Below are 12742 nucleotides of genomic sequence, written 5' to 3' on the forward strand. Positions count from 1 at the left end.
GCAGCTACTGTCATTGTCCCTGTAAAGAGGCTTTCTTCTAGTTTCATGTTGATCATGATTAATGGTAGCAGCTCTATGGTAATCCTCGCGAAGGCCACTGTATCATTAGTCAAATCCTGGAAAATTACAAAAACATAGATATTGTGCACTGACATACATAAAGGTGATTGCACATGACGTTCAATCTGACAGCGTAATAACGTCGACCGAGGTAGAATTCGGCGGTATGGGACGGCGAGTGACAACGATAAACGCCTCGACTTCAAAGACGACCACTCAAGTTTCATACTTATACATTTGAGAGGACGCAAATTGATTAATGACTTTCAAAATGATGTTGTGTCCATTTTCTCTGTCATATATGCTTAATCAAAGCTGTAACGTTCTGTACTTGTCTCCTGTTTGCAACACGTCTGTTAGAGGTTCTCTGGGGAGGTCTTATGGAGGTTTCTGTTTGGTTCCTCAAGACAGCAGATCGTGAAGGTGGGGGACCAGTTCAAGGTGATGTGCTTGGCTGTGTAGCCCAATGACCCCGAAGTGTTCCTGTCTGGGGGTTACAGTGCAGAAGTCAAGGCTTGGGACGCCCATACCTGCAAGGTCAGCTGCATCATTAACCCTCTCTTCTCCCCAGCACTGTAGGCCTATTTCTGTTAGATCTGAATTCAAACAGTATTTGTTTTCTTTAGAATCATTTCACAATGGAACCAATGGAATAGCCATAAAAGTGCAAACCTTGTCCATCTGGCACTAGAAGCAGGCTCTATCAGACAATCACTCTGAAAGATATTTGAACCCAGGTCTGATCTCTCTGTGGCTCTTCAGTCACCAAGACAGAGAGAGTAATTCATAGGGCTAACAACATTGTCAAGGCATGCTGATCTACTCTATGGTGCAATGTACCCCTTTTTGGTATGAGTTCAAACTGAGATAAGGTGTCAATACAGGTTGCAGAGAATATGGAATTGTCATATCTGCTAGAAGAGCCAAGCTTCACCAGCATGTTTTATTTATTCTATTTATGCCCTACATTATCTTCTCAGAGGGTGTACAGAGCAGGAATTCTGCAAACTTTGGCCATTCTATTCCTGACCGGGGGCAGGGAGTTTGTGACCAGCAGTGACTCAGTCAGCCAGGACTCTGCGGTGCGCACGCTCATCGCATGGGACTTCCAAACCATTGCTAAGGTCTCCAAACAGATCTACCATGTATGTAAGACCACGGACATGTTCAGTAGGGCATACTGTAACAAAATGTTTTGCAACGGATGTAAAATTAACATTTCGTATTGGACAATTTCAGATAGTACTTCCCCAGTTCTATCAGTTAGTACCTTCCCAGTTCTTTGGACATGACGTAGCTTGTTTCACCTCAGCCATGTTGTCCGTGCAAACATACTGTAGTTAACCGACCCTCTCTGCCCATTCATCACCATTTTACCTGTTGTTGTTGTCTTAGCTGATTAGCTGTTGTTGTCTTACCCGTTGTTGTCTTAGCTAGCTCTCCCAATCAACACGTGTGATTGCTTTATGCCTCGCTTTATGTCTTTCTCAAATGTCAAATGCCTTGTACACTGTTGTTTAGGATAGTTATTATTGTCTTAGTTTACTGCGGAGCCCCTAGTCCCACTCAACATGCCTCAGATTACCTCCTTTGTCCCACCTCCCACACATGCGGTGACCTCACCCAGCATAACTAGCCCATCCAGAGATGCAACCTCTCTTATCATCACTCGGTGCCTGGGTTTACCTCCACTGTACCCGCACCCCACCATACCCATGCCCTGAATCTATTCTACCACGCCCGGAAATCTGCTCCTTTTTTTGCATCCTGTAGCTCTAACTGGGACACTGTAAAGTCCATGGAGAATAATACCTCCTCCCAGCTGCCCACTGCACTGAGGCTAGGTATTACTGTCAACACCGATAAATCCACAATAATCGAGAATTTCAATAAGCTTTTCTCTACGGCTGGTCATGCTTTCCTCCTGGCTACCCCTACCCCAGCCAACAGCTACGCACTTCCCCCACAGCTACTTGCCCAAGCCTCCCAGCTTCTCCTTCACCTAAATCCAGATAGCAGATGTTCTGAAAGAGCTGCAAAACCTGGACCTGTACAAATCAGCTGGGCTTGACAATCTGGACCCTCTCTTTCTAAAATCATCCGCCACCATTGTTGCAACCCCTATTACCAGTCTGTTCAACCTCTCTTTCGTATCGTCCGAGATCCCTAAAGATTGGAAAGCTCCTGCGGTCATCCCCCTCTTCAAAGGGGGTGACACTCTAGACCCAAACTTATAGACCTATATCCATCCTGCCCTGCCTTTCTAAAGTCTTTGAAAGACAAGTTAATAAACAGATCACTGATCATTTTGAATCCCACCTTACCTTCTCCACTGTGCAATCCAGTTTTTGAGCCGGTCATAGGTCCACCTCAGCCACGCTCAAGGTACTAAATAATATTATAACCGCCATCGATAAAAGACAGTACTTTGCAGCCGTCTTCATCGACCTGGCCAAGACTTTCGACTGTCAATATTCTTATCGGCAGACTCAACAGCCTTGGTTTCTCAAATGACTGCCTCGCCTGGCTCACCAACTACTTCTCAGACAGAGTTCAGTGTGTCAAATCGGAGGGCCTGTTGTCCGGACCTCTGGCAGTCTCTATGGAGGTTTGAAAATTAAAGAGAGCTCAGATGCAAAAATGTAATTACCAACGTTTTCGACAGCCAAGCTGTCTTCATCAGGGTATAATCACGAACACTGCGGTATGACTCGTTTATGTAGTGTGTCAAAAGACACAGGTGTCTGTAATCATGGCCAAGAGTGGCCTAATATCATTGGTTAATTATCAAATATTAAAATGGCATACAAAGAACAGCATACAAACAACAAATGGATAGCATACGATCATAAATTAATTTGACTACAAAAGCTTACAAACAATGGCAGAGTCACAATAATCACAAGAATGGCTTCAGATCAAAGTCTACGTTGAGACCGAAGGGAGCAAGGGTCTTTAAATTAAAGATCCAGGCAGCCTCTCGTTTTAACAATAAATTATCAAGGTCACCCCCTCTCCTAGGGAGGGTGACATGTTCGATGCCAATATAACGCAGAGATGAAATCGAGTGGCCTGCCACAGGGTTCAATTCTCGGGCAGACTCTTTTCTCTGTATATATCAACGATGTTGCTGTTGCTGCTGGTGATTCCCTGATCCACCTCTATGCAGATGACACCATTCTGTATACATCTGGCCCTTCTTTGGACACTGTGTTAACTAACCTCCAAACATGTTTCAATGGAAGAAGGTGAGGACCAAAGCGCAGCGTGGTTCGTGATTTATTAAATAGAACTGAACACTAAATACAAAGTAACAAAAAGAACAACCGAAACAGCTCCGTCAGGTACAAAACAGAAAGCAACTACCCACAAAACCCATGTGGGCAAGAGCTACCGAAGTATGCTTCTCAATCAGAGACAACGATAGACAGCTGTCCCTGATTGAGAACCATACCCGGCCAAAAACAAAGAAATACAAAAACATAGAAAAAGGAACATAGAATGCCCACCCTAGTCACAACAAGTAAAACAAAATGCATGCTTTTCAACCGTTCGCTGCCCGCACCCGCCCGCCCGACTAGCATCACTACTCTGGACAGTTCTGACTTAGAATATGTGGACAACTACAAATACCTAGGTGTCTGACTAGACTGTAAACTCTCCTTACAGACTCATATTAAACATCTCCAATCCAAAATTAAATCTAGAATCGGCTTCCTATTTCACAACAAAGCCTCCAAACACACCCTTGTAAAACTGACTATCCTACCGATCCCCGACTTTGGCGATGTCATATACCCTACTCGGCAAACTGGATGCAGTCTATCACAGTGCCATCCATTTTATCACCAAAGCCCCTTATACCACCCACCACTGCGACCTGTATGCTCTAGTCGGCTGGACCTCGCCAGACCCACTGGCTTCAGGTCATCTATAAGTATTTGCTAGGTAAAGCTCCACCTTATCTCAGCTCACTGGTCACGATAACAACACCCACCCGTAGCACGCGCTCCAACAGGTATATCTCACTGGTCATCCCCAAAGCCAACACCTGCTTTGTTGGCCGCCTTTCCTTCCAGTTCTCTGCTGCCAATGATTGGAACTAATTGCAAACATCTCTGAAGCTGGAGTCTTATATTTCCCTCACTAATTTTAAACATCAGCTATCTGAACAGCTAACCGATTGCTGCAGCTGTATGTAGCCCATCTGTAAATAGCCCACCGAATCTACCTACCTCATACCCATATCGTTTTATTTACTTTTCTGCTCTTTTGCACACCAGTATTTCTACTTGCACATCACCATCTGCTCATCTATCACTCCAGTGTTAATTTGCTAAATTGTAATTACTTCGCTACTATGGCCTATTTATTGCCTTACCTTCTCACGCCATTTGCACACACCGTGTATATATACATTCTTTTTTTTCTATTCTGTTACTGACTGTACGCTTGTTTATTCCATGTGTAACTCTGTTGTTTGTGTCGCACTGCTTTGCTTTATCTTGGCCAGGTCCCAGGTAGGTTACCAACTAGCTTACCTGGTTAAATAAAGGTGAATTATTTTTTTTTTAAATTAAGGAGCAAAGAAATAACTATTAATACTGGAATGTACAGTATCTATCTTAAAGCTCTCACTTGTTTTGTCTTCCATAATACACAATTATTCCTCTCCCTGTAATGTATATAAGTGTTGGACCAAATTGACTATTTAAGTCAATTACACTTTTTTTGTGGCAGAAAATACAGTATTATTGAGTATGAATGCCAAGCCAGTTGAATGTTCTCTGACCTTCTACCATTCAGTTGAATGAATCCAGGAGCTGTACATGTGCCCCAGCCTAGCCCTTTACCTCAAGGAAGACTCCTTTGTAGCGCACACCAATGACAACTACATGGCCCTATTGTCTGCACAGCGGCCATACAGAATGACGAGGCGGTATGAGGGACACAAGGTCAGTGGTGATTAGGCTGTGAGAGATCCATACGCTCCACACACAGATCTATAGATGATAGCAGTGGTCCTTCCGGCCTGTCATTTACAGTACTCTATAAACAAACATGGTTACCCAGAAACAATAACGCTAATGAGTCACAGAGAGAAAGTGACATTCAGATGTGTGATATGAATATTGAAAGAACCTGCTGAGTTTTCTTCTGTCAATATTTGTCTAATGAGTGAGTAACCCGTAGCATGCTCTCATGCCAATGTAAGAAAACATGTTTAGCTGTCACTAAAGTTTCAACATGGATCCGTTGTGTAAAAAAAAGCTACAATAAACAAGCATAATGTCACGTCCTGACCTTAGTTCCTTTTGTATGTTTCTATTTTAGGTAGGTCAGGGCGTGAGTTGGGGTGGGCATTCGATGTTTTAGTTCTATGTTTGGTATTTCTATGTGTTTGGCCTGGTATGGTTCCCAATCAGAGGCAGCTGTCAATCGTTGTCTCTGATTGAGAACCATACTTCGGTAGCCTGTTTTCCCACTCTTGTTTGTGGGTGGTTATTTTCTGTTTAGTGGATGTCACCTTACAGAACTGTTTTGTTTCTTCCATTTCACTTTGTTATTTTGTTTTTGTGCGTTCAGTCAATAAATTATGACGGACACTTACCACGCTGCATATTGGTCTGATCCTTCTTACTCTTCCTCAGATGAAGAGGAGATTCGTTACACATAAGCATAATAAACATGTCATTTATTTGTTTATGCATGTTATTTCCCCAGTTTACGGGTTATATGCAAAACAGCACTGAGATGCCTATTACTCACAATAGTATGGGAAGTCTATGTCTTGAAACCTCATGTGATGACATCATTAATAAAGTAAACTTTGTGCTGTATATGCAATGCCACAGTAATAATAATTTATTGGATTTATATAGGGCTTTTTCACAAGCTAGTCTAATGGCTTTACATAGTAGCGTAAGGGGGAATCTCAGGCAGGCAGTACAGGATTACAACCTCAACGCAATCTTGATCTTCAGTATCGCAAACTTGTTTTGCAAGAATAGCCAACATTTATAATTATTTTGTGCACTGCAAGTGTCTGACTAAAAGTGGACAATGTGAGCCTGGGCCATTTGCAATGTACACTGAGTGTACAAAACATTAAAGACACTTTCCTAATATTTTTTATTTAATTTATTTCACCTTTATTTAACCAGGTAGGCTAGTTGAGAACAAGTTCTCATTTACAACTGCGACCTGGCCAAGATAAAGCAAAGCAGTGAGACACAAACAACAACACAGAGTTGCACATGGAATAAACATACAGTCAATAATACAATAGAACAAGTCTATATACAGTGTGTGAAAATGAGGGAGGTAAGGCAATAAATAGGCCATAGCGGCGAAATAATTACAGTTTAGCAATTAAACACTGGAGTGATAGATGTGCAGAAGATGAGGGTGCAAGTAGAGATACTGGGGTTCAAAGGAGCAAAATAAATCAAATAAATAACAGTATGGGGATGAGGTAGTTGGATGGGCTATTTACAGATGGGCTATGTACAGGTGCAGTGATCTGTGAGCTGCTCTGACTTGCTTAAAGCTTAAAGCTAGTGAGGGAGATGAGTCTCCAGCTTATTGAGTTGCACCAAGTCTTAAAAATCCTTCTTTAACCTGTCTCCTCCCCTTCATCTACACTGACTGAAGTGGATTTAACAAGGGAGATCAATATAGGATCCTAGCTTACACCTGGATTCACCTGTTCAGTCTATGTCATGGAAAGAGCAGGTGTCCTTAATGTTTTGTACACTCAGTGTATAGTCTATTAATTGATTTTAGTGTGTTGCTAATGGGGGTTTAGGTGGAGGCCTATGCTGTGCTGTGTGACTTCCTCTCCAGATGGGTCCATACTGGTCACGGGGCACAGTCCACTTCCACGACCAGCAGAGCACACTGATGCTGAATACGGCTGCACTCACACCAGCAGGCCTGCTAGTGTCTCTGCACCCTGTGCTGCCCGTTGCGGTGACGAAGTGTGACTGGGGTGACGAGATCAGGATCTCGCAGCGATTGACACAGAAGAGGGTAAGGAGAATGACTCCGAGAGCTCTCATAGATGATTTTCTTCTTTGGGGATTTAATTATAACACCCAGACACTGCAAACATTCAGCCGTCCTTCCTATCTGAGCTGCCGGAAGAAGAAACTGCTAAGGGATGTTAACATGACACTTCGTCACTTAGTCACACTGACATTCGCTTCCATTCAAGACTTGCCTGTTTATCAAACTGCTGTCAGTTGTCCATTAGTTAGCTCATATCATAACTTCAATCAAATGGACTGTATGTGTATTGTAACATAGCTTACTTAGGAATTAGTGTATAGGATGTTCACTCATATTGTAGATGAACGGTGTGATCAACCTCTGGCACAGCTATAAAAAAAAGTGTTTCATTCCATTTTACAACCTATTCTAAATTAATTGTCATGTGTTGTACTGTGTGTGGTCGTTGTATACGAAAGAGGTATGCTTGCCTACAACACTGCGCAAAGTGGCAACGCGAAAGATGGCAACACAAAGGCTTTTTATGGAAATGTTGGGTTTTAAGTATGTCACTCCCAAAGGGCTCGACTGCTGTTGTTTAGGCTGCCATAATCTTGCATGGTGGGTAAAATGCAGTCAGGCTACGTTACAGTGCAGAGGATCAAAGACACGTTTTTGAATGAACATTTCAAAGGGTAAACTGTTAAAAGCATTGGCTTTGTGAGTTTATTATTATTATCAGACAGTAGCGAGTATGGATCCAGCTCAAGCCTATCTGCCTTATTCAGACACTGACCCAGTTACATAGCAAGTCAGAATTACTCTCTATATTCAGCAACTTGTGTATTCTACCAATATGGTCTCTACTAATACAGAAATTTGTTCAAGAAATGTGAAAGTCATAGACTCATCTAAGAACTGAGAAAGTAGTTATTGGATCCTAAAAGACTTTGGCAAGCAAACTTTCCTAACATTCTTGCTGGGTGAAATATAAACGTTATGATATCATGTGATTTGTTGTTTTCCTATCTGTGGTATCCAGCTTCTCCTGCTTGGTTCAGTCTGCTTTGTGTCATTGTTGAGAGCAGCCACTTATTCAACCTCCATGACAGTCAAATGAAATCAGAATGGAGGCAACAACATTTGTTACAGCGCTTGGGCTACAGTCAGCTGTGATGAGTTGAACCTATAGTTCTAATCTGTGTGCTGCAACATACTTTACCAAACTGGGAATTCCAAATTCTGGAACTCAAATTCCAAATTCTGTTCGTCCTCTCCCTGTACCTTTTTAATTTAATGTTTTATTTAATTTAAACTTTATTTAATAGACAAGTCAGTTAAGAACAAATTCTAATTTACAATGATGGCCCACCTCAACATTGGCAGTGCTCAGGCTGAAAGATGTTACCTGAACGATTTAGCGGATTGCTTAGTTCAAATTAACAGACCAAGCTATTCATGTTGAAATAATTAGTGTATTTCGAGGTAAGAAGTGCTTATTTTTCCCAATAGCCTGCTGGAATAGGCTACTGAGGACGGGGTCGTAATTTCAATCACTGAATCAAATAAATTGCACTGTCGTGATTTATTTAGAATTCAAGGCACCCTTAACCAGCATGGCTACCACAGCATTCTGCAGTGATGCGCCATCCCATCTGGTTTGCACTTAGTGGGACTATCAATTGTTTTTCAACAGGACAATGACCCAACACACCTCCAGGCTGTATAAGGGCTATTTGACCAAGAAGGAGAGTGATGGAGTGCTGCACCAGATGACCTGGCCTCCACAATCACCTGACCTCAACCCAATGGAGATGGTGCAGCAGGGTCCCCCCCCCCCCACTAACACGACACAGCTCATCCAAATAACTGAGTTTGGGAAACCCTGGCCTACAGTAGCCTACAATGGCATATATTTGATGTACTTGATGGCCAACAGATGCAAATGTATCATTCTCCACATTTAATGTCAGTATCATTGAGGACTTTTCCCCATAACAGAAGCATGCAAGGGAGTTCCATACCTTCCATTTCCAATGTCCACTTGCGCATAATGAGAAGTGAATTAGCCTACCTACAACTGGTAAAAAGTTCACAGCTTGTGCTGCTCGGTCTCCTCTCACTCATGTGAGTCAGCCAATAGTGGACTATGCTGCAGTGCTCTCTCAACACACACCTCTCCGGCCCTCCACACCACTCACTCAGCAACAGCCGGCCTCACTGCCTGATAGTCAGCAGCAGCAGGTCACAGTGAAATATAAAAGAGAAATGCCACACCGGCCACAGTGGAACTTAGAAGTAGCCCAAAAATCCTTAAACCGTGACCAATACATTTTCACCCACAATGTAATTTTCAAAGTAGCCCAATTTGGAGGGAAAACCACTAAAATGGCAATCCTGGCAGCTCTCTCTCTCTCTCTCTCTCTCTCTCTCTCTCTCTCTCTCTGTGCTTTTATATGCGCTACAGTCAATTATGAGTGCACGTCTACTTATTTTAATATACGCTTACTGTATGATAGCTAGAAAATTAGCTAACTAACGTTAGCCTGCCTAGCTGGAAATTCTGAAGAAGGAAGATCTTTTATTTCAACAATTTTCAAAAGATAACCAAACAAAAACATATTTACTTTTTACGAGACACGTTTGTGCCGTCATGTGCATTAGTAGCACAATTTCTAACTGAATTGGATTAGTTTTTACTTACACTTGTATGTTGACTTCTCCATTGATGTTGTTTTTAAATTTTTGCTGACTTTTCTTAGTGGATGTTCAATCGTCGCTGGGAGTTTCAGGCCCTGGAGTGAACATAGCAAGCTAGCTAGCTATGTAGACATTTACTCATTTACTTAGTCCTCGGCACTCCCTCTAAAGAAATCTCATGTCCTGTCAATTATATTATGCCAGACAAGCTAGATCTACTGTTTCTATTATATTACTACAGACCAGCTACATCTGTCTTTATTATTTTACAACATATAAGTTAGATCTACTGTTTCTATTATATTATGACAGACCAGCTAGATCTTCTGTCTTTTCTCCTCTTTGGCATTGGTACCTACATTAAGGGCACTAGCTTCTTTTTCACTAAGGGTGACCACTGACTCACTGAGTGCAGCTCATCTGAAAGTGAAGTAGAAAAGGGGAAGACTCAGATACTGTGCTAGGTTTGGTGCTAGCTTAGCTAGCTAGCTAATGTTAGCCTCGCTAAAATAGCCAACCTAGCATTGCATCACTCTGTATAAAACACTTCTTTTTACACAATATCACCTATAGTTCGCTAGTTACACAACAACAAAGGAATACATTTATGAAATGGTTACATGTTATACACTTTAAAAACATTTATACATTGGAGAGCTCGTGAATATAGCTAGCTACTTCTCCACCACGTACTTCTCACACCACAAAAAGAAAGAAAGAGAGCATGTGGTGTGAAGCTGCTAAACTAACTGCAGACCAAAGCAAAAACATTGCAGACCGATGAAATGGGAAAGAGAGGAGAAATTGCTTGTTTCTTTGTTCTCCTTACAAGCCGTGCTCAGCTCTTTTTCCCTTTATCACAAACGAGCTCTGGGTGACCGAGCGCAACTGAAAATTTGGTGCTGAGTCAATGCGGTGCAAAGCCAGTAGTTGCCTGGCACTTACAGTGGGGATTTTACTTAGGGGGAGGGAGTCAAATTAGCCCGTTTCTAATATTGGGGTCATGTCCCCCCTGCAAGTAAAGCGCCTGGCTCCAACACAACAAAAAAGCTTTGTATGAGAAAGAAAGGGGGGATACCTAGTCAGTTGTACAACTGAATGTATTCAACTGAATGCATTCAACTGAAATGTGTCTTCCACATTTAACCCAGCCTCTGAATCAGAGAGGTGCGGGGGCTGCCTTAACCGACATCCATGTCTTCGGTGCCTGGGGAACAGTGGGTTAACTTTCTTGTTCAGGGGGCAGAACAACAGATTTTTACCTTGTCAGCTCTGGGATTCAATCCAGCAACCTTTCGGGTTACTGGGCCAACGCTCCTACCCGCCCGGCTACAGGTAGAATATTAAAGAGACACGTATCAAAAGAATGTCAATGCCTGTCACAGTCCAATTTGTCAATCTGAAGAAATATTCCTAAAGGCCAGAGATTCTGTACCAGGTGGCATTGATTACATCTGCAGGTGTATTATTGGTGATTGATGTCACTTGTTAAATCCACTTCAATCAGTGTAGATGAAGGGGAGGAGACGGGTTAAAGATGGATTTTTAAGCCTTGAGACAATTGAGACATGGATTGTGTATGTGTGCCATTCAGAGGGTGAGTGTGCAAGACAGAAAATGTATGTGTCTTTGAAGGGGGTATGATAGTAGACAGTGGTGGAAAAAGTACACAATTATCATATTTGAGTAAAAGTAAAAATACCTTAATAGAAAATGATTCAAGTAAAAGCAAGTCACCCTGTAAAATTCTACTTGAGTAAAAGTCTAAAAGTATTTGGTTTAAAATATAGTATCAAAAGTAAATATAATTACTAAAATAAAATATACTTAAGTATCAAAGTAAAAGTATAAATAATTTGTTATTCCTTATATTAAGCAAACGGTAAGGCACCATTTTCTTGTTTTTTTTAAATTTACAGATAGCTGGGGGCACACTCCAACACTCCAACATAATTTACAAATGAAACATGTGTGTTTAGTGAGTTCTCCAGATCAGAGGCAGTAGGGATGACCAGGGATGTTCTGTTGATAAGTGTGTGAATTGGACCACTTTCCTGTCCTGCTTAGCATTCAAGATGTAACAAGTACATTTGGGTGTCAAGGAAAATGTATGGAGTAAAAAGTACATTATTTTCTTTAGGAATGTAGTCAAGAAAAAGTAGTCAAAAATATAAATAGTAAAGTACAGATACCCCACAAAACTACTTAAGTAGTACTTTAAAGTATTTTTACTTAAGTACTTTAAACCACTGGTAGTAGGTGCCAGGCGTATCGGTTTGTATCAAGAACTGCAATGCTTCTGGGTTTTTCACGCTCAACAGTTTCCAGTGTGTTTCAAGTATGGTCCACCACCCCAAGGACATCAAGCCAACTTGACACACCTTTGGGAAGCACTGGATTCAACACATCTCTGTGGAGAGCTTTCGACACCTTGTAGATGTTTTTTGAGGGCAACTCAATAGTAGGAAGGTGTTCTTAATGTTGTGTACACTCAGTGTATAATTATGATAGGTGATCACAAAGTGTCAGTCCAATACTCCTCTTTATTAGGTAAATAAACATACAACAAAAATATAGAAACATGCATCAAACAACCAGCTGCCCTGTTGTTCCTTGAAAAGTAATTTGTCGTACGGAGTTTGAGGTAGAACAGACCAGGTGGATATTTATTTATTTATAGAGCATCGACTTAACCGGGATAAAAATATCAATAGTAATAATGACATATATTATTTATATTTTCTTATGTTACATCCACAACAAAAATACTCTGTCTATCGGGGTCAGAATCTCGTACCCTTCTGTACAGCAGTTAAGATTGAAGTACTGTTGCTCTTTAGGGAAATCATCAGGTCTGTTCACAATGTCACCTCTGCGAAAATGGACACAAAGAACCAAAATGGACGCCTGGTGGAAGAGCTACAGTGACGCCAGGGCATAGAGGGGAGGCATCGCCTCTTTGCCCTCTCTGTCCCTGGCTTCAGCACTATTT

The 12742-nt window shown here is 41.7% G+C and overlaps 1 pseudogene; it reads left to right on the forward strand.

Annotated features, from left to right (window-relative positions):
• LOC135507522 (WD repeat-containing protein 25-like) overlaps positions 1-9854 on the forward strand; it is a 32402-nt pseudogene extending 22548 nt beyond the window's left edge.
• Positions 9855-12742: the final 2888 nt, after the last annotated feature.

Source organism: Oncorhynchus masou, chromosome 21 (genome assembly GCF_036934945.1).
Source record: "Oncorhynchus masou masou isolate Uvic2021 chromosome 21, UVic_Omas_1.1, whole genome shotgun sequence".
Classification (NCBI taxonomy): Eukaryota; Metazoa; Chordata; class Actinopteri; order Salmoniformes; family Salmonidae; genus Oncorhynchus; species Oncorhynchus masou.